Source organism: Castanea sativa, chromosome 12 (genome assembly GCF_040712315.1).
Source record: "Castanea sativa cultivar Marrone di Chiusa Pesio chromosome 12, ASM4071231v1".
In the NCBI taxonomy this organism is placed as follows: Eukaryota; Viridiplantae; Streptophyta; class Magnoliopsida; order Fagales; family Fagaceae; genus Castanea; species Castanea sativa.
In genome coordinates this window covers 25,539,755-25,550,681 of record NC_134024.1, presented here as the reverse complement: position 1 = coordinate 25,550,681, position 10,927 = coordinate 25,539,755, and positions in this window count along the sequence as shown.

Here is a 10,927-nt window from a genome sequence, read left to right as displayed (position 1 = left end):
TTGGGTTTAGGACTTGTTAGTACTACGGGTCGGCCCATACGCCGAGGGTCCGAGGATCCAGCCGAGGGTGATTTTTCCCTTCGGACTGACACCGGAGAACCCGGGACTTCATGGTAAAGGTTAGGGAAGGACACGATCAAAACCAATGGTTAAAGGGGGTGAACCCTTGAATGTCCTAGAAGCACTGATGTAGGAGAAATATCAAAAATTAAGGCTGCTACCTCCACATTAAAGATCCTGCCTCTCGCACGGCCGCATTAATGGGGAAGTGACACCGAACGATTGGAAGGGAAACTTGGTTACTATTCAAAGACAACGAGAAAAGAAATATCTAGCCCAAGGGGGAGGTGGGGCGGCACGTGTACAAAGTATTCGAAAAGAGTAGTATTTAAAGGGCAATCTAAGACGGGAAAGGGGGACGGACTTTTTGTAACCTAAAAAAGAAAAGAAACAAAGAGAGAGAGATAATATAAGAACAACTCTCGGCTTACGTCAGGAAGGCGATTTACTATATTCCTTGTTGTTTCCAAGCATTTGCAATCTTTAGTTTGTCGTTTAACCCTCGCTGCACTTCTAACCTAGGTTTCAAGCCCACACTCTGCAAATTCATATTGTTTAAGGCTCATTGGAGCTGAGCCCATGCTTGCCATTCTTGGGGCCGGGTGCAATTGTGCGCTTACAATTGGCGCCGTACGTGGGAATCTAGTCTAGAAGAGGTAGGGATATTATGGCGAGCCTAGGCTCTCACCATGCGGAGTCACGGGGATCTAGCCGGAGGATCATTTCGAACGTCTTGAACGTCGAAGGGATCGTGAAGGGAGTGTCCATACAGAATACCCAGGCGCTAGCCATACTCATGGCGGGGGTAGCACCACCCACGAGGAGGGATCTAAATCCATGCAGAAGGAAATCAATCGTTTGAAAAGGAAGTTACGTCGTGCTAAACGTAAGTTTTCACCGTCCTCGTCTAGTTCTTCCTCGGAGAAGGATAGGGGAGTTGGCTACAGCTCAAGGTCGCGCCCCCCCACCAGTGTAACGTCCTCCGGTGAGGAGGGCGACCAGCCAACCCGCAGACATAAGAAGCTTCGTTCTAGGGGCTTAGGCAACGATACTATGAGTAGGGCGTTGCACCAACTCTCTAAATCTCCGTTTTCACGGAAGATTGAGAGGGGAAGACTTCCCAAGAGGTTCACCCAGCCCACCTTTACCATCTATAATGGCCGGACTGATCCGGTGGAGCACGTGAGTCACTTCAACCAGAGGATGGCAGTGCACTCTCACAATGAGACTCTGATGTGTAAAGTTTTCCCCTCCAGCTTAGGACTGTGGCTATAAGATGGTTTAAACGGTCTCGAAATCGGGGTACGTAGGCTCGTTTGGGGAGTTAACTAGGGCATTCGCTTCGCGGTTCATTACGTGTGGCAGAGTCCCTCGGCCATTGGACTCGGCGCTATCCATGGCCATGAAGGAAGGGGAGACACGAAAGCATACTCCGAGCCGTCTTGGGAGATGTTTAACGAGATAGATGGTGACTTTGATGAGGTAGCGCTTAATACCTTTAAGGTAGGTCTTCCCTGCGGCCACGACCTAAGAAAGTCTTTGACGAAAAAGCCCGTCCGCAGCGTACGCCGCCTTATGGATCGTATTGATGAGTACAAGAGGGTAGAAGAAGACCAGCAGCAAGGGAAGGGAAAGGAAAAGGTTATCCCGCAGGAGAGAAGGGATTTCAGGTCGGACAGATACCACAACAACAAGCCGAGGAGGGATTACTTCGGGCAATCCGGCTCGGCAGCACCTCAGGCTATAAATACTGTGTTCCAAGAACCAGTGCATCAGTTACTAGAGAAAGTTCGTAAAGAGCCTTTCTTCAGATGGCCGGGCAAGATGGCAGGGGACCCTGCGAAAAGAAACCAAAATCTCTTTTGCCAGTACCATCAGGATGTAGGCCACACTACCGAGAACTGTCGGACCCTGTGGAACCATCTAGAGCAGCTCGTTAGTGAGGGAAAGTTGAAGCAACACTTGTGTCAGCCCACTGGGCAAGTCAGTCAAGTTGGTTCAAATAACCAGAGGAACAATTCATCTCGGCCCGCATTGGGAACAATTAACGTTATCTTCGCTGCACACAGTAGGACCGGCTCGGAGTCCGCTGGGGTGTTGGCGGTTTCCCATCCTCGAGGCCGAGGATGTGGGTAGCGAGCCGAAGAGATTGAAGGGCACTTTACCCGTCTTGGGTTTCTCGAGGAGGATAAAATAGGGACTATCCGGCCCCCGTGACGATGCTCTTGTGGTTACCCTCGGGATAGGGAACTATGATGTGAGGAGGGTGATGATAGATCGGGCGGCGGTGCGGGATATCATGTACCCCGATCTATTTAAGGAGCTAAGGTTGGAGTTGGAAGATCTAACTCCTTACGACTCCCAACATAAGCTTCGAAGGGAGAGCCGTTGTGCGAAGGGACGGTCCGTTTACCCGTTCAATCCGGCCTTTGAAACGGTCGAGGTGGATTTCATTGTGGTTGACGCGTACTCTCCATATACGGCCATCCTCGCCGAGGCCATGGCTGCCACGCTTTGGAGCTGTCTCCTCTACCTTGCACGTTAAAGTTAAATTCCCCTCGGGGGATCATGTTGAGGAAATCCTCGGCGGCCGGGTAGTGGCCGGACAATGCATATCGAGCTGCGGTGCTTCGTCGGTCGAAATTGAGTCATCGACTTTGCCCGTCCGGGAGTCGCGCAATTAACGGCTCCGAGAGGCACCGGAGCGATGACGAGAGATGAGGGTTTGTTTGTGAGGAGTTAGAAGTTTGTAATAGCGAGATGATCCGAGAGAGGTTCTTCCAAGTTGGCATACGTTTGCCACACCAAGAGAAGATGGAGTTATTGAAATTTACGAAGGATAATATAGATGTCTTTGCGTGGGACCCCTATGAGGCTCCGAGGGCGTAGACCCGAAACTTCATTTGTCATCGTTTAAACGTGAATCCTGCCATTGTTTCGAGGAGGCGGCCACCTCGGCGATCTTCCGAGAACATTCGAAATTTGTGAATGAAGAAGTTCTTAAACTCGAAAAGGGCGGGGGCTATTAAAGAAGTTTTTTACCGAATGGTTGGCTCGCACTTGTTGTTGTTAAAAAGAAGAACGGCAAGTGGAGAGTATGTGTGGACTTTTCTTGATCTAAACAAGGCTGTCCTAAAGATTCGTTCCCGATGCCACGGATTGATCAGCGCGGTAGATACTACTGTCGGACATCCTCGGATGAGTTTCTTGGACGCCTTTCAAGGTTACCACCAAATTCCTTGGCGTTAGAAGATCGGGGAAAACTGCTTTCGTTACTCCAGCGGGAACTATCATTATAAGGTCATGCCATTTGGATTAAAAAATGCGGGGCTACTTACCAAAGAATGATGACCCGAATGTTTGAACGACAGCGGGGAAAACCATAGAAGTATACGTGGATGATATGGTGGTAAAGAGTAAGACGGTACCTTCACACATGACGGATGCGGCCGACACCTTCCGGATGCTAAGGAAGTATAAGTTGCGCCTTAACGCCTCCAAGTGTTCTTTTGGCGTGGGGTGGAAAGTTTTGGGATATATGATTACTCGTAGGGCGCATAGAGGTAAACCCGGTGCGAGGTTAAGGCTATTCGGAACTTGCGGCCGCCTAGGAACCCAAAAGAGATTCGAAATTATTTGGAATGATTCTTTGCGTTGAATAGATTTATCTCTCGGTCGGCTGACCGGTGCCGTCCTTTCTTTCGGTTGTTGAACAAGTGGAAAGGGTTTCAATGGACCGAGGACGCGAGTTAGCTTTCCAACGGCTTAAGCAATATCTTTCTCGGCCACCCATTTTGTCTCGCCCGAAGTGGACGAGGTTTTGTTCGCTTATGCAGTCGTGGCTGTCCACGCGGTGAGCTTAGTCCTTATAAGGAATGAAAGCGGAGTGCAAAGACCGATCTACTACGTTAGTAAGTCCTTGAATGAGGAAGCTGCGCTATACGCCCTTGGAAAAAGCGCTTCGTGTGGTCACGCCACGCGCAAACTTCCTCGTTATTTCCAATCTCGTACGGTGGTTGTTCGACCCAGTTGCCTCTCGGCGCTGTGTTGCGCGATCTTGATTATTCGCGGGGTGGCAAAATGGGGAACCATTTTGGGAGCCTTTGATGTTAAATACAAGCCTCGCACCTCGGTGAAGGGTCAGGTCCTCGCTGATTTGGTGGCGGAGTTTACCGAACCATTGTTAGAAGAAACTTCAAAAGAAGCACACATGGGTGAAAAATCAGTTGGTCTGATCACGGCCGTATTGCCCTCGGCTTGGAGAGCGTATGTGGATGGGGTCGCTAATCAGAAAGGGTCAGGTGTTGGACTTGTTCTAATGTCCCCTGAAGGAATTGTCTTCGAAAAATCTTTGAGATTGACCTTCTCGGCTACTAATAATGAGGCCGAGTATGAAGCAGTCTTGGTAGGCATGCAAATGGTACATAAGATGGGTGGCAAGGAAATCCATGTGTTCTCGGACTCTCAGTTAGTGGTCGGCCAGGTCATAGGGACCATGGAGGCTAGAGACCCCAGAATGCAGGAATATTTGGCCCAGGTCAAACGTCAGCAGGCTGAATTCGACTCCTTTGCCTTAGCTCACGTCTCTAGGAGTGGAAACACTCATGCAGATTCTTTGGCTACGTTGGCAACATCCTCGGCTCAAGGTTTACCAAGGGTTATTCTCGTTGAGGATTTGGTAGCACCTTCTCTTGTAACTACTAACGCGCCTCGCATCCATCTAATAAGGCCTGGTCCTAGCTGGATGGATTCGATCGTATTTTTTCTTAAGAATGACATCCTTCCCGAGGACAGGGCTGAAGCAGAAAAGATACGAAAGGCGCCGCGTTTCTGGTTGTCCGAGGATCAGAAGCTCTACAAACGATCCTTTTCAGGACCGTACTTGTTGTGTGTACACCCTGAATCAACAAAAGCATTACTGGAGGAATTGCATGAGGGAATTTGTGGAAGCCACACAGGGGGAAGGTCCTTAGCCCATAGAGCCCTGACTCAGGGTTATTGGTGGCCCAATATGCAGAGGGAGGCTCAGGACTATGCCAGAAAATGTGATCAATGTCAGAGGTTCGCCCCTAACATTCACCAACCTGGAGGGGTTCTCAACCCTCTCTCCAGCCCTTGGCCTTTCGCGCAATGGGGCTTGGACATTGTAGGGCCATTTTCGAGAGCTGCTGGAAACAAAAGATGGCTGCTAGTAGGGACAGACTACTTCACTAAATGGGTTGAAGCTGAGCCCTTAGCCAATATCCGAGATGTTGATTCCAAGAAATTTATATGGAAAAATATCGTCACTAGATTCGGTATACCGCATACACTTATCTCAGACAATGGCGTTCAATTTGACAGCAACGCCTTTAGGCAATATTGTGGTGACATGGGTATCACAAATAGATACTCTACCCCAGCTTACCCTCGAGGAAATGGGCAAGCCGAGGCCGTTAACAAGGTCATAGTCAACGGGCTCAAGAAGAGGTTAGACGATGCGAAAGGCAAATGGGTAGAAGAGCTCCCTCATGTCTTGTGGACGTATCGGACCACACCGCGCAGGTCCACTGGAGAAACGCCATTCTCTATGACTTATGGAGCCGAGGCGGTGATACCACTGGAATCTGGTTTTCCTACTCTAAAGACAAGTTCTTTTAGCCCAGAGAATAACAAGGGACTTCTAGAGAAAGATCTTGATTTACTTGAAGAACGGCGTGAGGTAGCTATGGTCCAAATGGCTTATTATCAGCAGAAGCTAAAACGAGGATATGATGCCCACGTGAAGCTAAGGCCACTTGCGCTTGGTGATCTTGTATTAAGGAAAGTTGTAGGCACTTCTAAGAACCCGGCAGGGTAGGGCGGGACCTAGCTAAGGAAGGCCCCTATCGCATTGTTTCAATAGCGAGGCATAGGGTCGTATAGGCTAAGGCGACCTAGACGAACGAATTGTACCACGTCCATGGAATGTAAATAATCTTAGAAGGTATTATTATTAATGAAATGTGCTTTTGTCGAGTTAATATTTCAAAGTTATGAGTAGCTACGATGCTCGCAGTTGTTATTCTAAAGAATCAAACGAAACTTGGTTAAGTGCGATCCTCGGACCACGAAACCTTGTGGAAATTGATGTACGGTCATTTGTTAAACGAGAACCTTAGTTATGTCGGGTCTTCGGACCTCACCTTTGGGAAAATTAACATTTGAAGTTATCATTTTTAAGAATCAAACAGAACTTGGTTAAGTGCAGTCCTCGGACCACAAACCTTGTGAAAATTGATGTCTGGTCATTTGTTAAACAGAACCTTAGTTATGCCGGGTCTTCGGACCTCCTGCTTTGGGAAAATTAACATTTGAAGTTATCATTTTTAAGAATCAAACAGAAACTTGGTTAAGTGCAGTCCTCGGACCACAAACCTTGTGGAAATTGATGTCTGGTCATTTGTTAAACAGAACCTTAGTTATGCCGGGTTCTCGGACCTCCTACTTTGGGAAATTTTACATTTGAAGTTGTAATTTTTAAGAATCAAACGAAAAATTGGTTAAGTCTTATCTTCGGACCACGATTTTGATCAAAGTTAACTCCATATTATGTCTGGGTGTTAATGCGTTGTTGTTTATTAACTCGGCTCTTAAGTTTTATATTTCTAAGTGTTAAGCAAATTTGTGTAAGGAATGGTCCTCGGACCTTACATCCTACTAGAAACGATGCTATGCATTACAAGGGTTTCATCGTTATATGAGGTCTTCTCCTCTTTTTAATCGAGGCATTGTTCAAATGTATCAACCATGCCACCTTTTGTTAAATCTTTAATAATATGCGCATGATTATGTGGAAGTTATGATTGTGCAGTCCTTGGAGTTAGATTTGTTTACTCTGAGAAACTTTTGCTATGTATTAATGGGAAACTTCGGTAATAAGTACAAAAAGAATAAAGTAAAAACAGATACAACCCAAGTGAAAAGCAAATGAAACTGTTCTTCATTAATCATTCAAATATACATTACATATAATTCAAATATGGAAAAAGAGAAGTCCTAAAGATGGGTCCTAAGCTTTTGGAGGGGGTCTTGCTGAGAGGTACTGGTGCCCCCGGTCTTTCTCAACTCCAGCTCAAAAGGGGTCAAGACTTGCTTTCCTTTATCTGCTGTCTTCGTTGGAAGGACGTTGGGTTCCTTTGTACGCTCGAGTCCTTCTTTGCATCCCCTCCTCCTTCCTTCTCTTTGTTGGAACCTAAAGGTTACGTAGGATCGAGAATTTCTTTGTGGGACCATCGGGCGGAAGCGGGGAGAGTTGGCTCGGGGGTAGGAGTAGCGGCGGGAGCCTCTTCAATCTCTTGTATCTCCCGAGGAAGCCAAACATTCTCGGATTTCCTCGAATCCAGAAGATAGAAGGAACTCCGGCTATGTTTAGGGCTTCCCCCGGACTTTCGACAATACTCCCCGGCACAAAGCCGCGAAGGCCTCTGTCGGTTGCTCCTCGGTTGTTGCTACCCCTTCCTCGTAGCTCGTACGCTTGATTGCCTCTAAGAGCGTTGGAATGGTGGCTTCTTCCTTCATCGAGCGCGAAGTTCCTTTTCGGATCCGAGCACTCCGCTTTGGGCTTGGGAGAGCTCTTTATCTCTTTCGCGAAGGAGTTTGCGGCTGCCGCTTCTATGCAGGTCTTCATGGTCTTCGGATTCGCCTCGGCCCCATTCCTCTCCCTCTTTAGATCAGCCACCTGCGAGGTCAACTTCTCATTCTCGGCAAAGGGTGTGCCCCGAGGACTTCTCAGTCTCCAGCCTGATTTCAAGCTCAGTTCTGGCCTTCTTCCGAGTTTCTTCTATAAACTTCTCGGCTACAAAGACCTCCTGAATGGCCTGTAACAAAGTATGATGGAATCAGGAATAATAAAAAATAAAAAATAAAACTTATAAATATTGTTAAAAGTGGAATCTTCCTAAAAAGGGGAAAAACTTACCAGCGCTAAGTCTCTTTTTAGTGAGAGGAATAGTTGTGGCTGGCTCATTTTTTCCAAGGTCTCCATGTCCTTGGGCAGCAGGAGAGGGCGTTCCAACACTTCGGCCAAGTGGTGGGCATGGCCTTGTTGAACCGCCCTTATCTTGGCGCGGGGAGATGGGTGCGCCGTCCAGTCTTAGGTCGGGGGACCAGGTGGTCGGTGCTCGGCGCACTTCTGCCTCGTCCTTGATTTCCCCACTTTCAACTGAGCGGGCCCTACCCTTGCCTTTGTCCAGCTTCTGCTGCTGAACCGGTGGGAGTTGTTGTCGTGGTTTCTTGGGGTCCTTATTGATCGTCCCTTCGGTATCCCCCTTCCTCTTCTTTTTGGGATCCTCGGCGGGAAATTTTGGCTCAGCTGGAAGAGGAGGAGGAGGTGGCAAAGTTTGAAGAACTTTGGACCCACCCGTCTTCTTCTCGGCGACCTTCGCACCTCTTTTGACTAAGAGATCTTGCATCCTATCCATGTCTTCCTCGGCTTCGTCTTCCGGTTGGGCAACTACAAACCCTACAATTCCGGAGGCCTCGGTAGCTTCTTCCTCCTCGTCTGAAAGCACGACGAACTGATTCCCTCGAGGTCGTTCGGTGTCTTCGAATTGGAATTGATCTATCTCTTCGTCTATTGTATGAGAAGAAGACACCTGCTCCTCTGGAACAATAGTTGCCTGGGAATGCACGGCGAGGGGAATTGCCGCTATGGCCTGGTTGTATAAAACGGTGTCAGGGGCGTCAGGGAGATCGTGGTCGTCCAAAAAGTTGGGCCGGGCTACGTTTATTTTTCTTTGCCTCCGGTCACCGCGATTATGGCGTTTTCTATTTCTTGGAAGTCGAGGAGATGGGATTGTATCCTAAAATCGGATGGGCGGCTCTAAGTTGTAGGTCCTCGGCTTGACAAACACCTCGGAGCGAAGCACTCGGTTTAGATCGGCAACGGCTGCGGTGGCTCGAGCGTGGACGCACGTGCTGCTTATTTGTAAAGAAAGAAGTGAACAACATGGTCAGATTCACATAACAAGTGACAAAGTTAAACAAATATAAACACATATCAGTGTGCATGTTTGTGAGTGTCAAGGAAGTTGCGAGGTGGGGAGGTTAATCCTAAGGTGTCGCACACGGATCTCCCCGCTGGCGGGGGCCGATGGGGGCCGTCGTGCCGGTTCCGGACACGATCAAGTAGTCGTCCTTCATGCCTTTGTTGGATTTGGGCAGACAGGAGATCAGCCTAACGGTACTGGACCGAGACTTAATGTAATAACCTACCTTAGAAAGTTTATGGGACTCGTACAGAAAGACGACGTCGTGCCAGGTGAGGTTTAAACCCATCTGCTCGTTTAGAGCATCTACACTACCCAAAACTCTAAAAACGTTTGGGAGACGCGATCGGGACACAACCGGTGGTTGCGAAGGTACTCCCTAGTTACAGGTCTCATTGGGAGGGTCATCCCACCTTCTATAAAGGCTATCATTGGGATGATAACCTCTCCCTCTTTCCTAGAACCGGCCACGGCTTCTGCCGGGCAATATTTTAACCCTACGTCGCTGGGAATACGGTACTTGGCCCTAAAGCCTTCCATCCTAGTGGCGATATCAACTAGATACTTGAATCTTCCCATTACAGAAGAACGAGAGATTAAACTCTAAGAGGAAGAATGTTTGTAGTGATAGCCGAGGACAAATACCGAGGAGAAAAGGTTAAGAATAGAAGGAGCAAGAACTTACAAGGTTGAAGGTGTGCAAATTTCCACGGTTTTCTGCAAGTAAGGTATGATGGCTGATGTTTTGATGGGATTAGCCCACGAGGAATTAAATGAAGGCGCAGGTTCCCGAAGCGTCACGACGTGCGAAAAGGCGGCCTCGAAATTATGTTTGTCCCGCCTAAAATTTCGTGGAGTAACGAGGACCGTTGGATGCCCATCTCACTGTTGAACATGGGAGACAAAGAGTAACTTACAGTAATAAATGCGCGCGTTTTTGAAAATAAAACTGCCAAGTGGCATCTTCTGGGACGCGAAACGATTTCCACACGTGTCATCACTTACGAAGTGTGTGGAGTGGATCCTCGTCAGACCAAAACCCTATTTTTCTCCTCGGATGTCGAAAATTAGAGTTTTGAGGGGCTATTGTGGGGAGTAAAAAGACCTTGTTGGGAATATGGGCCGTTGGGTCATGCTTAAGAAGGCCGACCTGCTCTTGGGTTTAGGACTTGTTAGTACTACGGGTCGGCCCATACGCCGAGAGTCCGAGGATCCAGCCGAGGATGATTTTTCCCTTCGGACTGACACCGGAGAACCCGGGACTTCATGGTAAAGGTTAGGGAAGGACACGGTCAAAACCAATGGTTAAAGGGGGTGAACCCTTGAATGTCCTAGAAGCACCGATGTAGGAGAAATATCAAAGATAAAGGCTGCTACCTCCACATTAAAGATCCTGCACCTACCGCCCTGGCCGCATTAATGGGGAAGTGACACCTGAACAGTGGAAGGGAAACTTCTGGTTACTATTCAAAGACACTGAGAAAAGAAATATCTAGGCTAAGGGGGAGGTGGGGCAACACGTGTACAAAGTATTCAAAAGAGTAGTATTTAAAGGGCAATCTAAGACAGGAAAGGGGGACGGACTTTTTGTAACCTAAAAAGAAAAGAAACAAAGAGAGAGAGAGATAATATAAGAACAACTCTCGGCTTACGTCCGAGGAAGCTGATTTACTATATTCCTTGTTGTTTCCAAGCATTTGCAATCTTTAGTTTGTCGTTTAACCCTCACACACTTCTAACCTAGGTTTCAAGCCCACACTCTACAAATTCATATTGTTTAAGGCTCATTGGGCCTGAGCCCATAACTGTTCTTGGGGCCAGGTGCAATTGTGCGCTTACAACTCCAAAATTAAGAAATA